Here is a 7,950-nt window from a genome sequence, read left to right on the forward strand (position 1 = left end):
CCGCTCCAACCAGATGTACAACTGAGGCAGCAGTTGGAACTGGTCTACCAAATCATTGTCTTCACCAAGCCAACTGGTTCTATTTCCTCAACTCTTTCATTTCCTCATTACTGTGTTGTGTGCTTGTCATATCTTTATTTGAAGACTTTGACTGAAGACTTTCTCAATCTCCTCAGTTCAATTTCTTCAGTCTGTTTGTCTTCATCCTGTGCTATCCTGTGATTACGCTTTTTGTACTCTGTGCTTGTCTTCATTTCATCATGATGACCATGCTTGTATTCTGTTATGTTTACTTTTGAGTACTTATTCCGCTGCAAGTAGTTCTTCGCTAATGAATTTCCTCACCCGCAAATTCCTCAGTGAAGAATTCTTAAAAATCGCCTATTCACCCCCCTCTAGTTGATATAACGCACTTTCAAGTAGAACATGAGCCCGCGAACAAATGGGTGGAGGAGAAATCCTAGCCCGCGGACGAAATGGGTAAGGAATACAACCCTTTCATGGGGTTCGGGGGTGGGAACGATCTGCCCCGCATCTGGGAGCCGGTGCGCGATATCTGTGGCTAGGTATCCGGCTTCCCGGAGCTTCGTAATGTTCTCCTCCATAACGGAGGAGACCATCCACTTGCCTCATGCTCCGGACATGTTTGGAGTGGTTTTGCGGAGAAAATGCGAACTTGGGCGCTGGAGCTCGAGTGCGCGAGAATAGATGGGTAGGGAAGAAGAAGGTGTGGGTGAAATAGAGGAGTCCTCGTCCATTTATAAGGGTGGTAGAAACTGTGCACCTCCCCACTTGCCTGGTAAACTCGCTTATTCCCCAAGCGCCGTGATTGATGGCGCGGTTGGGTTACCCACACCCGTATTGATGAGAATCCCGTGGTAAGGGGACACGATCTCTGCCTCGACAAGACGTGCCAAGAAAACCGCCTCGCAATATGTGCAGTAGCTGGTTGAGAAAAACGGTTCGAATAATGACCGGACCATGGTGTGATGTCACGTTATGAAAAGTTGTCAGCAGATTAGATTTGTGGAGATATTATACTCTCTACGGTGGTATGTGGAATTTGTTTTGTAGAGCCGAACACGATCCTTGTGTTCAAAATCTTCTATAGAGTATTCAGAGGAGGAACCCTCCTTGCAATGCCGAAGACAATCTACGCGCCAGACTTATCGTCATTGAAGCTTGGTTCAGGGGCTACTGAGGGAGTCCTGGATTAGGGGGTCCTCGGACAGCCGGACTATATACTTTGGCCGGACTGTTGGACTATGAAGATACAAGATTGAAGACTTCGTCCCGTGTCCGGATGGGACTCTCCTTTGCGTGGAACGCAAGCTTGGCAATTCAGATATGTAGATCTCCTCCCTTGTAACCGACTCTGTGTAACCGTAGCCCCCTCCGGTGTCTATATAAACCGGAGGGTTTAGTCCGTAGAACAACAACAATCAGAATCATAGGCTAGCTTCTAGGGTTTAGCCTCTACGATCTCGTGGTAGATCAACTCTTGTAATACTCATATCATCAAGATCAATCAAGCAGGAAGTAGGGTTACCTCCATCGAGAGGGCCCGAACCTGGGTAAACATTGTGTCCCCTGCCTCCTGTTACCATCCGCCTTAGACGCACAGTTCGGGACCCCCTACCCGAGATCCGCCGGTTTTAACACCGACAGCTTCACCCACGAAGGGTCCACGAAGAAGCAACCTTGTCTATCCCACCATGGCCGTCGCCAACGAAGGACTTGCCTCACTCGGGTAGATCTTCACGAAGTAGGCGATCTCCTTGCCCTTACAAACTCCTTGGTTCAAATCCACAATCTTGACGTAGGCTCCCAAGTGACACCTAACCAATCTAGGAGACACCACTCTCCAAGAAGTAACAAATGGTGTGTTGATGAACTCCTTGCTCTTGTGCTTCAAATGATAGTCTCCCCAACACTCAACTCTCTCTCACAGGATTTTGATTTGGTGGAAAGAAGATTTGAGTGGAAAGCTACTTGGGGAAGGCTAGAGATCAAGATTTATGTGGTTGGAATGGGATATCTTGACCTCAACATAAGTGTAGGTGGTTCTCTCTCAGAAGATATGTGTTGGAAGTGTAGGCATGTTCTGATGGCTCTCTCCATGAATGAAGAGTGGGTGGAGGGGTATATATAGCCTCCACACAAAATCTAACTGTTACACACAAATCACCAAACTTGGTGGGACCGATTCAGAGAACTCGGTCAGACCGATTTGGTTCATGATGTGACCGTTAGGTGTTTCGGTGGGACCGAATGGATCAACTCGGTGGGACCGATGTGCTAGGGTTAGGGTAAAACCTCATCTCGGTTTGACCGATTACTCAAACTCGGCGGGACCGATTTGGGTAATAAGCGAAACAGCGAGTTGGCCGAGCAAACTCGGTGGGGCCGATTGCATATCTCGACGGGACCGAAATTATTGCAATAGGCAATAGGCAACAAAGCCCATCTCGGTGAGACCGGGACCCCATAGGTGAGACCGAATTGATTAGGGTTTCTGACAGTGGCTATGTCAATTGAACTTGGTGGCGCCGGATAGAAAGTTTCGGTGGGGCCGAGTTTGACTTTTTGGTTTGAGACAAGTGTTGATGTGAGAAAGTGTTTGAGGGCTTTGGAGCATATCACTAAGCACTTTGAGCAAGCAAGCCATTAAGCAACACCTCATCCCCTCTTAATAGTATTGGCTTTCCTATGGACTCAATGTGATCTTGGACCACTAAAATAGAAAATGTAGAGTCCTGAGCTTTGAGCTTGAGCCAATCCTTTGTCTTCAGCACTTTGAAGGGGTTCCACATCCTCTAGTCCATGCCACTCCATTGTTGAACTTATCTGAAACATACTAGGTAGAAGTATTAGTCCAACAAGAGATATGTTGACATTAATTACCAAAATCACCCAGGGAGCACTTGTGCTTTCAGTCTCCCCCTTTTTGGTAATTGATGACAACATACATCAAAGCTTTAGATAAAGATATAGAGAATAACAAGTAAAGCTTTGTAAATACATATAACATGCATAGGCTCCCCCTACATGTATGCAATCATATAAATATGGAATATAGGAGCATGTGAATGCATAAGGATGACAGAGTAAGCCATGTGTTACATGTATCTTGGCTATATGCATCAGAGCAAATGATGTAAATATAGGAAATGTACCTTCATGCTCATGAGTCCTTCTTGCAAATAGTATATACATCAGCAAGGGATTCTCATGCTGTCGGGTGGTTGGTGCGACATATGCCAAGGGATGGCTTATCATTGTGGGAGCCAATAAAACGTCGCCGGTGCCCGGAAACGGGATGAGGCAAAGACATGCACGCCGGCGGATCTTACCCATGTTCGGGGCTCTCCGAGGAGATAACACCCCTAGTCCTACTCTGCGGGGTCTCCGCATGATCACTAGATCGAGAAAGGGTAGCTACAATCGCTCCTAGAGCTGTTTGGGATGAAGGGAGAAGAAGAACAAGGCTAGCTCTTGCTTCCCTCTATCTATGGTGTGTGTGTGTGCTATGCTTAAGAGCGAACTATGCTCAGAGGCCAACCCTTTGCATGGGTGCTCCGGGGGGTTTATATAGGCCTACCCCCCGGGGGTACAATGGTAATCCGACTGGGAGCTGGTCCCAGCCGTCAGTGTCTACGCTTGCCGGCTTCTCCGCCGGCAATTGGGTCCCGCCGGCTGGTGGGTCCCGCCGGCTGCCGGCTCCTTGGTCGACAGGCCGGCCCCACCGCCTAGGGCCTTGTCGGCGGCTGCTTACTGTAGCCTCGCCTCTGATGGCGAGGGCTTTGTCGAGGTAAGCGTGGCTACAGTGGGCCGCCTCGGGGGCCCTCACTGTAGCCTTACCTCATCTTGTCTCCTTAATGGGGCTCCTGCTTCGAGGAAGGGAGTAGCAGGCTTCTGGGGGCCGGCTATGCCCTTGGCCGACTGGGAGAGGCCGGGCCGTCTTCGCGCCTCTCTCTGGCTAAAGGGGCCCGCCGCCCTTGGGCCGTACAGGAGTCGGTCGTGGATGACGTCGAGGCTGGCATGGCTACAGTGCCGAGCCGCACGGGAGACGGCCTCCCCGTACGGCCTCCTGTAGCCATGCCCGCCTCGGGCTTCGGGGTAGAGGGCCGCACTGTGGCCACACCCCGTCTTGTCGCCGTTATGTGGGAGTGGCTTGGAGTGGTTGTGGTCTCGGCCGGCTCTTTGGAGTCGGCGTCCTTCTTGGCCGGCTTCTTGGAGTCGGCCACCCCGTAGTCGTCCTGGGGAGGGGTCGCTGAGGCTGGGTCGCCTTCCGGGAGTCGGCTTCAGAGGTAGCCGGCCAGGGAAGGCGGCCCAATGCTTGGAGTGCTTGGAGGCCCGAAGGCCTGATAATTTTTCTGAAGAACCAGGGGTAGTCGGTTGGGCTACCCGTGGCCATTTACTCCGACAGTAGTCCCCGAAGCTGATTGGGCTTCGAGGTGGAGTAGGGGTTGAGAAGCTCGATCAGCTTCCTATCTTGACAAGCCGGCAGTTAGGAGCCGGCCTTGGTCAAGCGTGCCGCCTGAGTCGAAATCTTCTGGAGTCGGAGGGCGGGAGCCCGCTGGCGCGCGCACCGGGCCGCGGGCCGGCCACTGGCCGTCAGCGAACCACGTGGCCGGAAGGCCTGCCAGCCCACGCGCGTGACGGGACGTCGTCGCAGCGAGGGGGCCCGCCACGTCCGCGCCCCGGCCCAGGCGCGGATCCTTTGTATCCCGAAACCGCCCGCACGTTCCGTGCGGCAGTTTCGGCTCGCATTTATGCGCAATAATCACGAGACGTGGGGGGAGTGGGCGTAGTTAATCCCATGTCCCCCCCCCCACATCCGGCCTCTTCGGCCTCGTGAGGCTATAAGTAGGGGGAGGTGGAGGGCGGCAGGCCCTCGCACGCTCCTCCTACTTCCACCGTCTTCTTCCTCTTGCCAGTTCTTGCGACAGCGCCTCGCCGCCGCGCTCTTCCACCGCACGCTCCTCCGCCGCCGTGCTAGCTTTTGCCATGCCTCCCACCGTAGAGCAGCTTGGCGGGGATTGGGACGGCTCCAACGTCCATGACGACCACGTCGACTTCCTCCGCGACACGCGGCGGCTGCCCAGCGCGGACAAAGTGGAGGTCCGCCTCGCGCCGGCGAAGGAAATCTCGCCGAGGCCGCAGGAGGGCGAGCGGGTGGTCTTCCGCTCGCACTTCTTGCGCGGCTTCGGCCTGCCAGTGAGCGCCTTCTTCCGCTCCTGGCTCGACTTCTATCAGCTCCAGCCGCACCATCTCACCCCCAACGCGGTGGTGCTGCTGTCCGCCTTCGTCACCCTGTGCGAGGGCTATCTCGGCGTCCTCCCCACCCTTGAAGCTGGGCACGCGCATGCGGGGCGTGCCGGCTCATACTGGCGCCTTTATCGCGTCGCGGAGATCGGCTGCCGACAACCCCTTCCCCGTCATCATGCTAATCCAATCGGTGAAGAAGTGGCAGAAGTCGTACTTCTACGTGCGGAACATCGCTCCACGGGGCGACTACATCAACCTGCCGGCTTACGTAGCCGGCCCACCGGCGGGTAGGCTGCCCCAGTGGTCCTTCCGGGCTGTGACGCTGTCGCCGGCGGGAAACGCCGCCATCGCCCGACTGCGGGTGATGGTCCAGTCGGAGAGCCTGACGGGGCCCGACCTTCTGGCCGCGTTCGTCACGCGCCGGGTTCTTCCACTCCAGAGCCGGCCTCATCTGATCTGTCAGATGAGCGGCCAGCTCGATCCGAGCCGAATGTGCACCAAGGAGATGCCGCGCGAGGAGGTCGCCTACATGGTGAACTACCTTGCGAACTGCAAACTCACCGAAGAGTGGCAGTTCAGCAAGGAGCCGTATAGCCGAGCCAATCCGCCGCCTACGGTATGCTCTCCCTGTGTCTTTTTCTCTCTCTTCGTTGCCGAGTTCCTCTGGGCCGACTCTAACCTAGTCGGCTTGTTCTTCGACAGAGCTCTCTGTTTCGGCCGGCCGGTGGGTCAGACGCGGAGCGCCGATTCGCCCCTGACCGGACCGAACACGACCTGGAGGACCCCGACCAGGGGGCGGTCCATATGGACGACGACGTCGAGCCGGGCGGAGGCCAAGCCGGCGGCGAAACAGGCGGCTCCGGGTTCACTGCCACCTTTGATGACTGGCCGGACGACGATGAAGCCGAAGCCGTCCCGCGCCACCAGCCGGCATCTGGACGCGGCGCGGGCTCCTCCACCGCGCAGCCTGCTCGGGGTGGAGGTCAGAAGCGTCGTGCCGCCCAGGGCTTGTTCGGCAGCCGAACGAAGAAACCCAGAGGCGGGGCGGCAGCCACCAGGCGGGAGGAGGCGGCCGCGAAGGCGGCTCGTTTCCGCAAGGTGGTGAAGCAACCGCAGACCGTGTCGGCGTAAGTCCGAATCTTTCTTTGTGTACTCTCTTTCTTTCTTTCTTTGGTGGTTCTTGAATTCTCGTCTTTTTCTTCAACGATCAGAGCTCCGTTGTCGCTTGAGCGGGCGGCTGCCGGCTCCGTCGTCGAGTCACCAAGGGGCTCTGGGAGCACCACCCGCCGTGTGGACCCCCGCGCCGTCCTCCAGGAGGCGACGGAACGGAACGCGCAGGAGGCGCGGGAGGAGCAGGAGGCACGGGAGGCGGAGGCACGGAAGGCGGCCGCCGCCCAGGCGGCGCGGGAGGAGGAGGCGGCGAAGGCACTCGCCGAGGCCGCAGCCAGGGCCCAGGCTGAGGCTGAGGCCGCGGCGGCGGCGGGGGAGGTTTTGATGGTCACCCCCTTGCGCGTCATGGCGCCTGGGGACATGGAGCCCTCGCCAGGGGGAGCCAGCGGCGGCCAGCCAGGGCTGGGGGGAAGCGGCGACGACGTCATCATCTTGGAGAAGGCGCCGGAGCCGACCATTCCGACTGGGGCGGCCCAAGGTGGCCGGCCTGATCCGCCGCCTGCACAGTCGGCGGAGGGCGAGCCGGCCGCGAGGGTTGAGGTGGCGGTCCGGATTCCGCCAAGCCGGCGTGCGGGGAAGGCCACGTCGGAGCCACAGCCGGCCGTGGGCTCCAGCTCGTCGGCCCAAGATGCGGAGGCGGCCAGCGCTACCTCGGGGTGTACACCAGGCGGAGGGACGGCCGTGGTGAACGTGGCTGCACAAGACGTCCGGACCCGGCTCCAAAGCCAAGCCGCGGCGCTGAGGCAGTTCACCGACGAGTTCCTCGCAACGCGGGCGGCCATCCGGGTTAGTATTCCCATCTTGTTTTTTCTTGATCTTGATTTCTCTTCTTGATCTTGATTTCTTCCGTGGGGGCGCGTCAGCGCACCCACTGGGTGTAGTCCCCGAGTTCCGAGTCGGCTGCTGAGCAGGCGGCTTGGAACTTCTTGGTGGATTTGCCTTTGCTATTTTTGTTCTTACTTCGGTCTTCTGTCCATCTTGCAGGACTACCACAACCTTCGAGCGGCCGCCTTCAACTCCCAGGCTCGGGAGCTGACTCAGAAGACCGCCGATCTTACTGAGAGCCGAGGTACGTGACTTGATCTTTATCTCATGTGGGGGCGCGTCAGCGCACCCACTGGGTGTAGTCCCCGAGATTCGGGCCGACTGCTGAGCAGTCGGGTCGGATCTTCCTTGACGATTTCTTACTGTTCTTCTTCTTCTTCCGACTTTGCAGCGGCCAACGCCAGTCTGAGGGCACAGCTGGGGGAGTCCCAGACTGCTCTTCGTGCCAAGGATGCTGAGCTCGCCGCCTTGGTGCCGGAGCGCGACCGCCTGGTCAAGAAGCTGGCCGACCAGGAGGAAGGCCACAAGGCGGCGCTGAAGGCTGTGCAGGATAGTGAAGCCACTCTCCAGGCTGAGTTCGAGACGGAGGCGGCTGGCTGAGCTGAGGCCAGGCAGACTCTGGTCTCTGGCTACGGCCAGATCGAAGATCTGGTTGACGGTAAGCCGCCTACCTCTCCGTCCTTT

Source organism: Triticum aestivum, chromosome 4D, assembly GCF_018294505.1.
Source record: "Triticum aestivum cultivar Chinese Spring chromosome 4D, IWGSC CS RefSeq v2.1, whole genome shotgun sequence".
Lineage (NCBI taxonomy): Eukaryota > Viridiplantae > Streptophyta > Magnoliopsida > Poales > Poaceae > Triticum > Triticum aestivum.